At 39.9% G+C, this 16,964-nt stretch overlaps 1 protein-coding gene across 3 annotated transcripts in view; it reads left to right on the top strand.

The window, feature by feature from the left end:
- The window catches only part of CCDC141 (coiled-coil domain containing 141), a 166,458-nt gene that overhangs the window by 75,165 nt on the left and 74,329 nt on the right, over window positions 1-16,964 (top strand). The gene's annotated exons all lie outside the window — the stretch shown is intronic.

A 16,964-nucleotide genomic window follows, 5' to 3' on the forward strand; every position in this document is an offset into this window, starting at 1 on the left:
CCTTCTCCTGTTTTCCTTGTTGGCTAAAGACATTTCAGTCCTTGAGCCACCCAGGTTAGAGAGACTTCATGGTCACATTAGGATCCTCATTCTTTTTCTCCCCTCACTTTGCTCATCTCTGTTTTAGTCAATTCTTACCTCTTTACCTCCTTCTCATCTTCTCACCCCAGGACCACCACTTTAGTTTGGACTCTCAGAATCCTTAACAGAGACTATTACACTTACATTGTGTGGTAGTGTGAATCTGAGCCTATAAACTATAATAATTGCATGAAATGTCACTTGTCTTTTATTTTTTTTAAAATTTTTATTCAACATAAGCCTTATTCTGAGCTCCCATCCTCTGACTGGTGGGACATTCAATATCTGTTGTTATTGGAGTCCCCTTTCCCCAGGGTTTGCAGGGGTTCCTGGGCCCATACAACACCATAGCACTGTAGTCATCAGTCTACTCTGATTCCCTTTTAAACGATCATTGTGCCAGCCTGTATGGATACTGCAGCTTCAGCAGCTCTGCTGCTTTTGTACCTGTTTGGGGTCCCAAGCTGGCCCAAATTCCAGTCTCCCTAGGGGGAACACAGCCAAGCCCGTGGAAGCCTCATGGCACTGCTCCGAGAAGACCATACATCTCTACACACCTCATCCTGCATCCAGCCTTCTCTCCCGTGCTAGCCAGGCCCCCTGTTTTTCAATGGCCCTCACACTTACCTTTTTCTCCTTCACCACAGCTATCATATGTCTTCATTTGACTTGGTCTTTTACAAAAGACAGGAGGGGAAATGACTTACAGTAACTTCTGCCTTTGACCTTAATATAAACTTCACCAAGGCAAAAGAAACTCATTTGTGGAATATAATGAATAAAATAAAGTGATGAACAAAAATAGATCCAGAGACAGAGAAGCATCGAACATACTGTCAAACCTCAGAGGGAAGGCAGGGGAGGGAGCAAGGTAAGAGATCAACCAAAGGACTTGTATCCCTGCATATAAGCATAGCCAATGGACACAGACAATCGGGGGGTGAGGGCATGTGCTGAGGGGCAGGAGCGATTGGGGAGAGGTCAATGGGGGAAAAGGGAGACAAATGTAAAACTTTCAACAATAAAGAATTTTAAAAAAAGAAAACAAAATTGACTGCCTTCTTGAAACAGGGCAGATAGCACAATATAGGAATAACACAGTAATTATCCTGTCACATGCCTAAGTGGCTTCTGAGCCTCTGGTCTTTCCATTTTGCAATTAATTCTTTTTTAATTAATTAATTAATTAATTAATTAATTTTTTAATCCTCCCCTGAGGGTATTTTTCCATTGAATTTTAGAGAGAGTGAAGAGAGAGGAAAAGACAGAGAGAAATATTAGTGTGAGAGAAACACATCGATTGGCTGCCTCCAGCACGAGGTTGAGGAGGAGCCTGCAACCTAGGTACGTGCCCTTGACCAGAATCAAACCTGGGACCCTTTAGTCCGCAGGCTGATGCTCTGCAATTAATTCTTTATGATGTCATCAAAGTTGCCTTTGGGCAAGCTGAGACTAAGCCATTTTTCTCTCAAGCATCTCCACTACAAACTCTCATGGCATTTTTCCCCCCCACTGTTAGGATTTAATGGTGAGAATGGAAAGCAGAATATCCTCTCAAGAGAAAGACATTCCAATCAAGAGTTTTCCCAAACCTCATTCTTTTTGCGTGGCTAGGATATCCACCTTTGTTAACAGAAGAGCAAAGTTAATTATAAACAAGAAGAGAAGTGGTTTAAAAGAGCAGAGGATTATGGGTGCATTGCCTGCCACTGGATTACCCAGACTTACTCTCATAATTAAGGTTCTTAGAGCTGGCTTGATTGCTCCCTAATTTTGTGGTTTCACTAAATCTCACTGGAACCCTGCGGAAAGTCATTGCCTTCCGGGCTCATGCAAGCACAAAACCACCCCTGATAGCTGTGAGCAGGCCAGCTAGGGCGGGTAGGCTTTATCTCTTTGTTTAAATCACCATTCCTTTCTTTACTTTTTGTCTAATAGAATTTCAGCCTTTTTGGACCTTCATATCCTGGCTGGATCTTCAGTCTGATCAGAAGCCATTTCTCCTCTTCCCTAACCCCATATCCAAACTCTGAGCTCGAGATGTTATGATTGACAGGCCTTTCATGGGTTGGCTAAAATAAAAATACACTCCTCACCTGTTTTCAAAGCATTTAAATCCTACCTTGACCTGCCCTTTGCCTGCTCCCCAACCTGTAAGTCTCCCTGATTCCAAGCTTGGCTGCTTATTATTCCCACTAGAGGCCTGATGCATGAAATTCGTGCAAGGGACTCAGCCCTTGCAGCCTCTTGCACTCGGAGCCCCAGCTTCGACCAGAAGGTTGTCAGGATGGTTGTTCTGCTGTTAGGTCTAATTAGCATATTAGCTCTTTATTATATAGGATGCCTACCACATACTTTCTTACCTCTGAGTCTCTGTTTAGTCTGATCCTTCAGCATTGAATTTCTCTTTCCTTATTTTCTTTTTCTTCTTGTTCAACGTTAATCATAAATTATAGTGTTAGAGTTGACATAGAAAGATAAAGCCAAAAGTCAAGAATAGCCTGAAGTCACACTTTGGTTACCTAAAAGGAGGAGGACTCGAAGAAATTTCTTCTCTGATAATGCTCCTAGGGCAATGGAAACTAAAGAGAAAATAAACAAATGGGACTACATCAAAATAAAAAGCTTTTGCACAGCAAAGGAAACCATCAACAAAACAACAAGAAGACCCACTACATGGGAGAACATATTTGCCAATGATACCACTGATAAGGGTTTAATTTCCAACATTTACAGGGATCTCATGAAACTTAACAAAAGGAAGATAAACAATCCAATAAAAAAATGGGCAACGAACCTAGATAGACATTTTTCGAAAGAGGACATACAGAAGGCCGAAAGACATATGAAAACCTGCTCAAAGTCACTAATTATACGAGAGATGCAAATCAAAACGACAATGAGTTATCATCTCACACCTGTCAGAATGGCTATCATCAACAAATCAACAAACAACAAGTGTTGGAGAGGATGTGGAGAAAAAGGAACCCTTCTGCACTGCTGGTGGGAATGCAGACTGGTGCAGCCACTGTGGAGAACAGTATGGAGCTACCTCAGAAGACTAAAAATGGAACTCCCATTTGACCTAGTGATCCCACTACTAGGAATATATCCCAAGAAACCAGAAACGCCAATCAGAAAGGATATATGCACCCCTATGTTCATAGCAGCACAATTCACCATAGCTAAGATTTGGAAACAGCCTAAGTGCCCATCAGCAGATGAGTGGATTAGAAAACTGTGGTACATATATACAATGGAATACTATGCTGCGGTAAAAAAAAAAAAAAGGAACTCTTGCCTTTTGCAACAGCATGGATGGAACTGGAGAGCATTATGCTAAGTGAAATAAGCCAGTCAGAGAAAGATAAATACCACATGATCTCACTCATTTGTGGATTATAGAGAACAACATAGACTGATGAAAAGGGACAGACCCAAAGACTGAGAAACAGCGATCAGGCTATCAATCCCCAGAAGGAAAGTAGGGGAGGGCGGGGGTAAGGGGAAGAGATCAACTGAAGGACTTGTATACATGTATATAAGCCAAACCAATGGACATGGACAACAGGGGGATGGGAGCATGAGTGTGTGTGTGTGGGGGGAGGTTGGGGGTTAATGAGGGGGATGAGGGCACATTTGTAATACCTTAACTAATAATAATAAAAAAAAAAAAACACAAAAAAAACAAAAGAGTGCAGAATGAGAAGGGGCAAAAGAATGACTACTATGGAGAAATTTGACAAACAATACTTCAGCCAGGTGATCAAGATTAACATCAACATGGTAAGTCATGTTGATGGTATGTACTCTTGATAAAATGTGAGGAAAATGGCCCTTTATCTCTGTAGTCTTGCCCCCAAGACCCATAACTCCATTCTAATCATCAGAAAATATCAGACAAATCCCAATTAAGGGGTATTATTCAAAATACCTGAGCAGTATTCCTCAAAACAGGACTAGATCATGCTCTACCAAAAACAAAAGCAATGCCTGAGAAACTGTGACAACCAAGAAGAGCCAAAGGAGGCATGATGACTACATGTAATGTAGTATTCCGGATGGGATCTGGGAACAGAAAAAGCACATTAGGTAAAACTAAGAAAATGTGCATACAGTATGGACTTGAGTTCATAATAATGTATCAATAATGACTAAGTAATTGTTACAAATGTACCATACTAATGTAAGCTGTTAATAATATGCTAAAAGGTGTGTGGGATATGTGGGAGCTCTTTGTACTGTTGTTGCAATTTTTATGGAAATCTACTCTAAAATTAAAATGTTTATTTAAAAAAGAAAAAAATATATGATTACTAGCCATTGATTAAAGCAATAAAAATTATTTAAGGTGCTCTTTAAAAAAAAAATAAATAAAATAAATAAATAAATAAATAAAAGGAGGAGGACTCAAAAGGAAGTAGAGTGTGCTAGCAAAGTGAAACCAGGGGCAAAGTATCAGGAAGTGAGTCAGCAAAGCTAAGCAGAAACAGAAATTGTAAACAGAGTTTGGCATATAATTCGACATTGGACCCAACAGAGATTGGCCAAGAAGCAAGACAAAGCACCCACAATCAGGATGTTTGGAGAATATTTTTAGTGGTAAAAAAAACACACACACACACAAAATTCAACTAAGTATGTATTAAATACCTTATGGGCTTTATTCAACAGTTCATGAATCAGGAACCTTCCCTTAATGGATAGAAAGGAGCTCTGCTGATCTACACAAAATGAAAGACTTACATAGGCAAAAGGAAGTGGGAACAAGGAAGTTATACTGGCAAAAGCAGGGTGCTCATGGCAAGGTCACTATGCTTTAGGGGATGGAGGGGTCTATTAGGCAGATTGCCTCACTAGTGCTGACCAAGTGCTTCCTGTTAAGATTCCCTTTCTAGGAGAGGTTGAAACTGTGATTAGTCTTGGTTTGGTGACATGAGACTTAGCATTAATGACTCTATTTTGAGGCCTGTTGTCTTATTTTCAGCAGAGGTCAGTACATTGGGCAGAGAGGATCTATCTAAAGCTCTCTGTCTCCATTCTAGCCTAGAGGGCAAACCTGTGCAGATCTTAGTTGACAGCCTTGAGAGTCAGCATCAGTACAGATTCCTTCTCTAGGGAGCTGTTTGATCCCTTTAGAACTTACCTTTCTCTCCTTTTCTCGTGGAGCATTGCTTATTGCTCAATTAAAGAATATTCGCCATCCTTCCTGGCATTTCAGTCATTCACATGTCAGACTTCTCTACAAGTCTGATTTCCCCACAGCTGTGAACTTCTCAAAGACAGGGGCCATGGAATATTCATTTCTGGATTTCCTGCAGCACCCAGTAGAGGGGTCTGGGAAAAATGAAATTCAATGCAGCTAGTATTTGTTGGGTCAATGGATGGCTCCACTAAATGAAAGGTGGCAGCAAAATGTTACCCTGTGTCAGCCCTTGCTGGACTTCTAAATTGCTGTTGTTTATAAGTGACTTGCAGATTGGCTGGGAACTCATGAGTCACTCTCTACTGCGTGATCATCTTCAAGATAACAGAGTCAATAAAATTCTATGGGAAGATTCCTGGTTCTGAGGCAACAGAGAAATGATGGGCACAACTTCATGAAAGATGGATGCAGTGCTGCAGTTCTCAAGTGTTTGGAGGAAAACAATCTGATTCACACTAATGCATGAATGTCTGCCAACTATTACCAGACTCAGGGGGTCTATTTGCTTGCAAGCATCAAGATCCAATAAGACAAACAGGAGTTTGCAACAAAGAAATTAAGGGCTTATTTTTAGGAAATGGTCCACGTCTGCCTGCAGTCACAGGTGAGCTAATGCTCAAAGACCTGGTTCCCTGATGGCTTCCAGGGGGTGGGTTATATGGGGGGAACATCATTAATCATGGTGACTAATGAAATGAATTGTCACAAGAAACAGTAAAGGAAAATTGTGTTAATGTGATACCACTGATACCACTGGTATGGATGTATTTCTACCCAAGCCTGCCCATCTTGAAAAGTAGTCACTTCTTATCTATGACTATGCAGTACTTTTGAAAACTGAGTGGGTTAAACATGTTAAGGGCTGCAACCCATTTCCTTGAGGCATTCCTGCTACGTTGTGGAGAGTGGCTACAGTGTTTGGACAGGTTCAAGCCTCAGACTAATGAGAGGGCACAGTCCTCTCATGGCTACGTGCAAGTCCCAGCTTGGAGGGCAGAGCCCTCCCAGCACAATTATAGCCAAAGGCTATAGTTGTAAGCTTGAACCTATGGTCCAAACACATGGTCCCATGTGTCTGAGTAATGTGGGCTTGATAGAGTTCAGGTGCATGTAATTGAGTAGGATCAAAACCCATGAGAATGTTGTAAACATCTTGACCACACCCTTACATTGCCTTGTGGAATCTGGCTATAAAATAAAGACACGGCTTGTAGTCTGTGGTGCTGTCTCTCCATCCGGGAGCAGCATCCTACCCAGACCCAGCTTTTTCTCTTGTCTGTCTTTTCTCAATCCTTCACCGCCCCCTCTCAGGGTTACTGAACCTGGCTGAGCTGGCGCGGCACATAAGGTGCCCTGGGGCTGAGTATGCCATGGCCGTGCGGGCTCACCACACTACCTGGGATCCTCGGGCAACATTATCTCATCCCAAAAGGTAGCTGGCTTTTGCATTCTGTTCCTGGAATAAGAGGAACCACTGGTTGTTTTTGTTACACACACGTCTGCATGTTTTAAAATGTATCTGAAAACAGCTGGGTATTTTGTTTGTTCTAATTATTTTAGATTTGTGATCTTATTTTCCTTGTAGGCAACTTGAAGCCTCTTTCTTTCATAGTCCTTTTGAATAGGCTTTTCTCATTAAAGAGGCTTGGGGAGTATTTGGGAGGAATCCATGGGAGCATTTGCTAGTGGAGTGTGTGTGTGTGTGTGTGTGTGTGTGTGTGTGTGTGTGTGTGTGTGTGTATGTGTGTGAATGCAGGTGGTGAATATTGACTTTAGGAACTTAAGCACAGTTTTCCCAGACAGACAGTGTGGACAGGATGTCATGAACTGAATCCCTCATCTTCCCACTCAAAAATCTCTCCCTCCTAGTTTTTCTCATCTCAGTTCAGGGCAACTCAGTCTTTCCAGTTACTCAGGTCAAAGAGTCTTGGCTCCTTTTCGTTTTACAGGAAATCACCTGGGCTGTATCTTCTAAATAAATCCGGAATCCTGTTGTTTCTCATGATCTCACTACTACCCTGGGGGATGAGCCACCTCCAGCCATGCCTGGCCAATTGCTACAGCCCCTTCATAAATCATGGTGCTTGCATCTCTGCACCCCTCTCCCACACTGTGTTCTCATATGACAGCCAGTGGCTTTATTTTATTTATTTTAAAGTTAAATACCATCATGTCACTCCAGCAGCTTCCCACTTCTCTCAGAATAAAACACTTCAGTGTTTACAAGCCCCTGCTGACATGGCCCTCCTGCTGCCCCCACCGAGGTTCTCCCCCTGCAGCTCCTCCTGCTTCCTCCTGCCTCGCTGGGCTCCCCAGCGCTGGTGTCCTGGCCCTTCCCCCAACCAGGCAAGGAACCTCCCATCTGAGGGCTTTCAGTCTAGCTGTCCTCTGCCGAGAAAGCACTTTCTCCAGAGAGCCCAGTGGCTCATCCCCTCACTTCCTCAAATCTCATACTCATGGAGGCCTACCCAGACCTCGTTCAATACTGCACATGGATTCCTGCCCTGCATGGAACCCGTGAGTCCCCGAACCTTCTCTACTTGTCTTTATTTGACAGCTTTATCACCTTCTAACAAACCAGATTATGTGCCAATTTATTGTCTATTGGTGATAAACAGAATAAAATACATGATACACTACCACTATCACTAACATTGGCGTTCCTCCTCACCCCACTACCATACTAATTGACCTGTTTAGAAGAATGTTAGGTATAGAGTAGGCCTGCCCTATAAATAGTTGTTGATTAAACGAACAAATTACTATCTCATAGTTTTTGTTGCTCTTATAAATGGGATCTTTTTTTTTTTAGGAAATGTGATTGGCTATTGCTGCTCTATAGCAGTAATTTTCAACCTGTGTGCAGCAAGAAATTTTAAAACACGCAATATATGACTATTTAGTCAAGGGCACTAATTCTTTTCCCTTAGATTGTCAAATAAGAAAATGACAATAGCCAACATAATAACCCTTTAGTGTGAATGCCCTGTTTTGAACCATAAATATATAGGTAATGTAATAGAGTTATACCTTATTGGTAACGTCTCATAATAAGTTTGCATCTGATTGGTTAATTCTTGGTACCAGAAATCCTTATATACAAGTATAGGCAACTGGCTATTTTAAAAGTCACTTTGGGGCCTGGCTGCATGGGCGCGCACCATGGCCACAGTGCCCACCATCTGGCTCCTGGATCTCTGCTCGCTCCTGACTCCCCCCCCCCCCCCCCCCCCCGAGCTCCCTCGCTGCTGGCCCAGGGCCAGGCCATCCGGAGGTGCTCAACATCCTAGGCTCTGTACTCCTTCGAGAAACTGAGGCTGGGAGATGCGAACCTCATTTCTTCTGTCAGATGGGCAAGCAGGGCTTGCAGGCCACACAGCTGGCCCTGGGGCTTGGATACAGAGGGGCTCACAACTACGCAGGGGCCTATAAGGAGTGGTTTCAGAAAGGAGGCTGGGGAGAAGGTGGCCTGCTGAGCCCACCCCCAGAGCTCCTCTAGGAAGTGGATAGGGCAAGTTCTTGTAGTGCTGTGCATGCAAAAGCACCAAATAAAGAGTGTTTAATCTAAAAACTCACTTTGGAGCAAAAGAGGTAGGTAGGTAATTACTATTATTATTATTTTTTGCAAATCATTAAAATTATACCTTTTTTTTTTAGATCAGAATTTTAGTAACTAATTATGTGGGCCATAAGGTGAAAAAGTTTGAAAATTGCTGCTATATATGAATGTTACAGATTTTCTTATATTGATCCCATATATAGCAACTTTGATGAATTCTATTATTGACTTAAATTATTTTTCTAGATTCTCTTGGTTTGTATATGTAGAAAATCATACATCTACACATAATGGTAATAATGTTTCATTGTTGCAATTCATAATACATTTATTTATTTACTCTATAGTAAAATTAAGACTAGCAGTGGTGACAGTGACCACTCTGCTTTATTGCTGACTTTAAATAGAATGTGTCAAATGCTTCATCATTAAATATGATGTTTCTCGAGTTTTCTTTTTTTTGTATTGTTTTGTTTTTTGACTATTTTTTCTCTCATTTTGGATTAAAGAAAACCATGATTGACACTGAATTCTATTAATGACTATTTCTACATCTATTGAGATGGTCATATGGTTTTTTTCCTCTATTTTATTTGGTGAATTACATTTCTTTCTTTCTCAATATATTTAATTTACCTTTTGACCATATATTTTCATGGTTCAAAAAAATTAAAAGTGCATAAGGCCTATAATAAAAAATTTCTTTTTCATCTCTATTCCCACCTTGCCTTCTCCCCAGCCCTACTCTAGACTCACCTGTTGAAACTCCTGCCCACCCTTAAAATCCAATAAGAGGACTTATAAGATTCCCCATATCAGGACTGATTTTTCTTTCCAGTAAATATTTGTTGTGTTTTCTCTTTGAACTTACAATTGTCTCCTTTGTATTACTTTGATAATCTAATAATGCTTTTTAGACTGTGTCACATTCAGTGTAGAAGAGTTACAGAGTGCCCATCCCGCGGTCATTTGCAGCTGGTTCACAGATTATCGAGCGTGGAGTAAGAGGCCTATGCATGTGAAAACCAGAGCCTATACAAAGGGAGATGAGTTGAAGAAATTCTAGCCTTGACTGGATTTTGTTAGAAGACAATTTCTTTCAAACCATTAGAAGTCGGATTTTTCCTATAATAAAGGTATAGAGCACAAATATTATACATGTGGTTATAAAATGTTTGCAGAGAAAGTTAATGATAACTACATAGGTATATAGAAAAGTTTGGGAAAGCAAAATCTAACCAGTTTTGAACCTTCTACCTGCCTTTAAAAAAAAACAACAGCTTTCTGCTTCCTTTTTAAATCAGCAGTTTCTTTGACACAATATTGTGAAGAAAGTACAAAGTAGAAATTCTGTTTCTTTATGAATTAAGGCTAAGATTTTCGACATTGCACCAAAGCTGTTTTAGACGAGATCAGGTGCGTTCAGGGTAGTATGCTGTAGACACACCAGGGCTATTTTAAACTCATGATGGATTGGTGTATCAATCATTTAAGGAATATCAGGGTAAAGAAGTTTATTTGCCACAGCTTAACACAACACAATACTTTTTAAACAAATGAAGTGTTTTGTAAAACTGAAATTAAATTTTAGATTTGGGAGTCATTAATACAATAATGTAATTTTCACAGGATCAAATTAGTTAAAAATTTAAGGTTAAGACTATTATTATATAACATAGCCCCTCCACTTACTGGTATGATCACTCAGAAACTATTCTAGGTCTATCACTACTTATTCTAGTATAGCGGTTTCAAAATTTGACTGGTTATATAGTTACTGTTTTTTTTCCTAATTTCAAATAAAATGCTTCATATTTTAAAAAATACATACTCTTCCACTGTACCAATAATAGTTGTGACTCAGTGGGTTATGGGGTGAGTGTGGAAATAATGTGTTTTTAAAATTTCCTAGGAGATACTGATAGCCAGATTTCAGGGCTGTTGTTCTAGTCTGTATCTGATGTTCATGTGGGTAAAATATACGTGGATTCTACCTCCCTTCTCAACTTAGTCTATTTCATTTAGGGAAATATTCACAAGAAGCGAGCATCTAAACCTATTAATTTCCCCTAAATTACATGTTGGGGTCCTGAAGATATCTCCAACAGATTCTCTAGAAAATGAGAAAGTAAATCTTTTGAGAACATCAGTATAAACTGGGACCATGTAGTCAACCAGTGGCACCATCTGATGGTAGATAAACTCTGTTAGATAAAAATAATTTGGTCAGCTAGACTTTTACTAATTTTGATTAAAAATGGAAATGCAAACCCATCCAATATGGCTCTGCTTCTTACTTAATCACCTCAGAAAAGATGTGATGAAGAAAAACAAGAAATTTAATAAAAACAAGGACCAGGTGCTAAAGGAAAATGAATGATTCTTGGAAAACACAAATCTAGAGAAACTTTCTCCTATGTAATTACATTTTTATCTAAAAACTATGTTGAACTATGTGTGAAAGGAAAAAGTAAATGTATTGCTGCCCTAATCGTTTCGAAGACTTGCTCATGAGTGCAATTTGTTAGGATTTTAAAATTTATTCTGTCACACATCCATTTGCTTCAGTATTACCAGCAAGCACCCTGCTTTGTGTAGCCAAAGTGGCCAAGCACGGAATAGAATAAGGGAAACAAAAAACTTCCAAGCTGTTTCTGCCCCACATTGCGGCTTTAGGAATAGTTGAATGGACTGAGAAAAAAAGAAAATAGTAACTATTACTCAAAAATTACTTTGGTGATATCTGTCATTTCTATTATACACTGTCAGTCCCAATCCTGATAGGGTTAATTTGTGGAAAATACAGCTAAAAACTAAAATTTTGGTGGGGCCTACAATCCAGGAATCTGAAATACAGCCAATTTCAACATTGAATTTACAGATGATTCACTAGAAGCAGAAGCCTGGGTAAAGTGGTGGTGGCTGCCAGGCACGGCAGGGAGGTAAGGCTTAGAAAAGCAAAGTGCCCCGCGTGAGACCACTTAGGAAGTTTGCGATGAAAAGTGCACTTCTAGCTGCAGTTCTCTGCTCTTACCCGCAAGCTCTACCCTAAGTGGTAGCTGTGCTTCTCTGCCTATGGCCAGGAGTCGAAACACCACGCTGCTTTCATCTCTAGGGGATGCTCCGTGTCACAGTTCTTCCTGTTTGCAATCTGAGCCTTTGCTGAAATGTAGCACAGTGAGGGCAAAGTTCAAGTGGCCGGTGGGGTGAGACCCACCTCTCTTGTATGGCCCTTGATTTGTGTAAGTCAAAGTAGAAATGCCCAGAAAAGGGAGCTTGAGAGGAAACGGTGGTCCAGTTTGCAATCCCACTCAACACCATCAGTTTCAGCTTTTCTGGGGCTCGCTGCCAATCTTCAAAAGCACCCACAGTTCTTCTAAAAGAATCCCTGCTCAAAACACACTTTCAAATGTTCTCTGATGAAAATTGCCAGGTTAAACTGTGTGTACCATCTGTTAAGGCAGTCATGTAAAATTCTAGGATTTTTGTGTCAGTGAGTTAATTCTCCTGGGTGCTGAGCCACATGGGACTGTATATTTAGAGAGCCAACAAGAAATGGGCTCTACCTAATGCGAAGGCCTAGGGCAGAGCCCCACTAACAGAAACTGCCAGTGAACTTGACACATGCTTCTGCCAGATGTGATTTTGGCTGGTATTCTTCACCACTGAAATTTTCTTAGTAGTTTACAAATATATGCTCTATTGCTTCGTGTCCATTTTCTCCCACTTAAAAGTTACATTCTAAAGTCAACTGTATAGTGCAAATAATTCACCACACGGGGTTGAATCATTAATTAAATCTCCCCATATACAAAGAAGTTCTCATGTGGAAAAAAAAAAACTCAAGAAAACATACTGTGATTCCACTGTTTCTTTTCTAATGGTGTAACTAATATTTTTTTTTACTTTTTAAAATCTACTTGCTGGATATTTTTATGCCAATCCATAACTTCATTTGAAGAGCTAACCTGGGACTGTTAAAAAAAAAAAAAGGAAAGAAGAAATTATTTTCACCTTCTCGTCTATCAGCACTAATCCTCTTAAAAGTGCCCTTTCAATCAAGCGGTCCAAGAGAAGCTCAATTTTCTCAGCAAATAGAATACTGAAATGTGCAGTTTAAAAGGGTTACTACTGTTAGTGAAAAAGGGAAATAACGGCATGACCCACGGATACACCCGGGCCAGGAACACACTGTGCCACACGTCTGTATTGGGCCAGAGATATGAATGCAGCCCTGGCCAACTGAAAAGCCACGGACATGGCAGGTGTTTGGTGGGGACAAGTACTGGAAATATTTTTATTGCAAAGTGACTGAAACTCAGTCAGAGGTTGAACACGGCAGGCAGGCAGCCAGGGCTTGGAGAAAACGGACCAAGATTATCACCAGTGGGTTCCTCCAGCCTTGACAACAACGACGACGACAGTTTTAAAATAGTTTGATGAATTCAGATGACTCTGGAAAGTTTTATCTTAAAAAGTGTCCCCTAAGAAAAACGACGGGAGAAATACATCATCAAAATGGTATAGAAATGCATCAGAAACTGCCTATAGATTGCCCAAAGAAAACAGAACCAATTTTTCTTAGAAGATTGAAGAGAAATATTGAGTAGACCCAGCTTCATTTAATACCCACAGCGTTCATGTGAGAATGGAATTAAGAAGGCTGGGCATGGTGGATAAGAAAAGATAAGGAGCACAAAATGGTCCTTTACTGTGTCCCTGGAAGGTCACAACCCACTTCTTACAGCACAACGTGGGGTTTCAGTGGGGTTTCAGACGTGGCTCTCCTCCAGAAGTCTCTCTTTAACATTGTTTGCAAAATGTGTACTACAGGCAGGTTTATGCACACTGTTAGAGAACAGATATTCTCTTCTTATTCATAGCAAAGAGTTTTATTATTTTGGTACAGTTGCTAAGCAAAATTAAGCTTGAATTTGAGCTGTTAATTCTCAATTATATCTATAATAGCATTGCATTTATTTAGAAGCAATGAGGTTTCTGATTTCAAGTCAGAAAATCCCAAGGCCATATACAACTTTGATCGTTTTCATGGCCTTATCCAGGCCTTCTGGAAGTTTCACCTCTATCATTTTAAGCTAATATGTTTAATCTTCCTGTGGTTTTAAAAAAACACTGTATATAACCGGTACAAAGAGCTAAGGCAGGACACTGGTTGGGAGAGCAGACTCTAGGGTCAAACCTCCTGAGTTTGAATTGTGACTCTGTCAGTTACTATCATGGAGACCTTGGGCAAGTTCCGCCTCAGTTACCCCATCAGTAAAATGAAGATAATACTAGATCCTACCTTGTAAGGGTGTGGTGAAGATTACATGAGATAACGCATGTAAATCATGTGGCACAGTGCTGGCATTTAGAAAGGAAAATCAACCCTTACTGTTTGGCAGACAGTTAAGCCAACATCCTAGAGCAGTGATGGCGAACCTTTTGAGCTCAGCGTGTCCGCATTTTGAAAAACCCTAACTTAACTCTGGTGCCGTGTCACATATAGAAATTTTTTGATATTTGCAACCATAGTAAAACAAAGACTTATATTTTTGATATTTATTTTATATATTTACATACCATTTAACAAAGAAAAATCAACCCAAAAAATGAATTTGCGTATCACCTCTGACACGCGTGTCATAGGTTCGCCATCACTGTCCTAGAGCTTAGTGTTGTCCAGGCTGAGTGGATTTCTCCACATACTAATTTTGTCTCCGTTCTCCTTCCCTCTAGCTTCCCCGGCTTCCCCCAGGGTTTCTGTATTTCTTATGCGGTAGTGTGGTAGTCCTCTAATGAGCACAAAAGGTTCTGGTCAATGTTGAACTTTTTTAAAAGAATTACCTGCTTTAACACATTAAGCACATATTCACCTGAGTTCACTGAGGATTAATGCCCACAAATCTGAACTGATAGTATAGGAGGGAATGGACACAAAAGACAGGAAATGGACTGGTTGAGGAGCTGGAGGAATAGGAACAAAACAACAAAACAAAACAAAACAAAACAGGAAACGGAAAGACTTGTGAAAGCAGGTAAGCACGTAGGTGATCCAGTGGCTCTTCATCACAATAACAATGTGTTTCTCAATATTGTTCCAACTGCAGCACTGGTCCCTGAGATGATTAGCAAATAAATGGTTTCTTGGTCAAAAAAGTGTGTTCAAAGTGTTTCATACCACGTTTCCCTCCAGGAGTCTCAGTGGACATGAACATGTCAAAGTTCTGAGAAGTACTGCAGTAAAGAAACCTGCTTTATTTTGTTTATTTTGATTAGTACTGATTAATACATTTGGAGCCTCTTCCCACTGTTGTCATTTTACACCTGGGAAACAAGAACATCCATAAGTAAAGGAAAAATGTCAGGGTGCTCATGAACCATAATAACACTGATGAGAAGAAAAGTGGGACTAACTAGCATTTAAAGAGCGCCTATTATGTGTGCCAGGAGTGTGCTACCTGCTTGGGAAATACTTGCTCTTTCTCAGAAAAGTTAAGGTAATGGTTTTAAGTGGGAGGAATATTTGCTAAGTGTTTTATGAAAGAACGTCATGGCACATGCTAGCTGTCCTTAAGCGGGGACAAAATAACTCTTTAAATAAGGAAGGATCTTGAGAACTCACACAGCCTCTCTTCATGCCTAAGAGTATTGCTTTTGCACTCACTGAGAAGCTGGGAGATTTTGGAGTTTCTCTATCCTCACTTCCCTGGAATGTAGCATTATATACACACCTGTGAACTTGTCCTAATTCTGCTTTTTATTGTATATGTAACCTTGAGCAACATACTCCTCTGAGCCTATGTAAATACTGGAAAAATGATGTCATCTAACTGAAGTTGTGAGGTTTATACATGCAAGGCACAGGTTTATAACAGCTGCTAAAAAATGCCAATCCCTTAATCTACTGTTCTTACCATTTTTTTATGTCAATTGATTATTTTTTTAATGTTTTTAACTTATTTTTATGGATTTCAGAAAAAGGAAGGGAGAGGCAGGGATAGAAACATCAATGATGAAAGAGAAACATTGATCAGCTGCCTCCAGCATACCCCCCACTGGGGATCAAGCCCACAACCCAGCATGTGCCCTAACTGGGAATCAAACTGGCGATCTCTTGGTGCATGGGTCCATGCTCAACCACTGAGCCCCACTGGCTGGGTTCTACTGTCCTTACTTTTGTATCCATTGATCAAAGTGTCATTCTCTTACACAAATACTAGAACAGGTTCTTTGGAGTCCATAAAATCATATGTACTCTTTCTACCTTCAATACCCACTAATTGTCATTTAATTATTACCAGATTGTCTCTGTGTATATGTTTGTAGGACCAACATATATATATATATATATATATATATATATATATATATATATATATATATATTTAACAATGTAAGTATATAGAAAATAGCAATTTATGTATTTATTGTTAAAGGAAAGAGCTACATTTTATTCTTTATTTATATTCCCCAAGACATCTATTCTAGCCTAGTGCTAGGTACATAGTATTTGTTATGTCTTGTGAAATGAATGAATGGAAATAGTAGTGGTAAATTGCAGTAAAATTATACTTATTTTATCCAATATAATATAATTAATGTGACTTAATAATAGAACATTTTGCACTAGGGAACAAGCCAGGTTGAGTCAGACTGCCATTTTGAAATTTGGTGCTAAATTTCTGATGCTTTACAAACAATCTATGTTAGCACTGGATCTCAGCTAAGATGGAAGGTAGAAAATTCACAGATGAGAATGGATCTGGCTTCTGTTCTTGGCAAGAAATTTGAGTTTCCCTTTAAATAAATTGACTGTTAATGTGTTCACTTGACACCAACTCCTATTTTCTTTCTTCTCTCCTTACTGTTTTTCATCCTCATGCAACAGAACCTAAAAAGCTGCCTCTTTTCATTTTCTGAAATGTTTATATATCATTAAGAGTGAAGCATTGAGAGGTGAAACAGGCCAGGAAGGAGGGGGTACTGCACAATTTCAATGATTACTTTTGTGGAGAATAACAGCTGTTAATGTCAGTTTTAAGTGTAGGCAGATGAAAAAACAACAGCCATAAAAAATGAGATTTCCCTTCCTTTCTTGTGCATTTTTGCCCACAT

The sequence above is a fragment of the Myotis myotis genome, unplaced genomic scaffold, assembly GCF_014108235.1.
Source record: "Myotis myotis isolate mMyoMyo1 unplaced genomic scaffold, mMyoMyo1.p scaffold_m19_p_8, whole genome shotgun sequence".
Classification (NCBI taxonomy): domain Eukaryota; kingdom Metazoa; phylum Chordata; class Mammalia; order Chiroptera; family Vespertilionidae; genus Myotis; species Myotis myotis.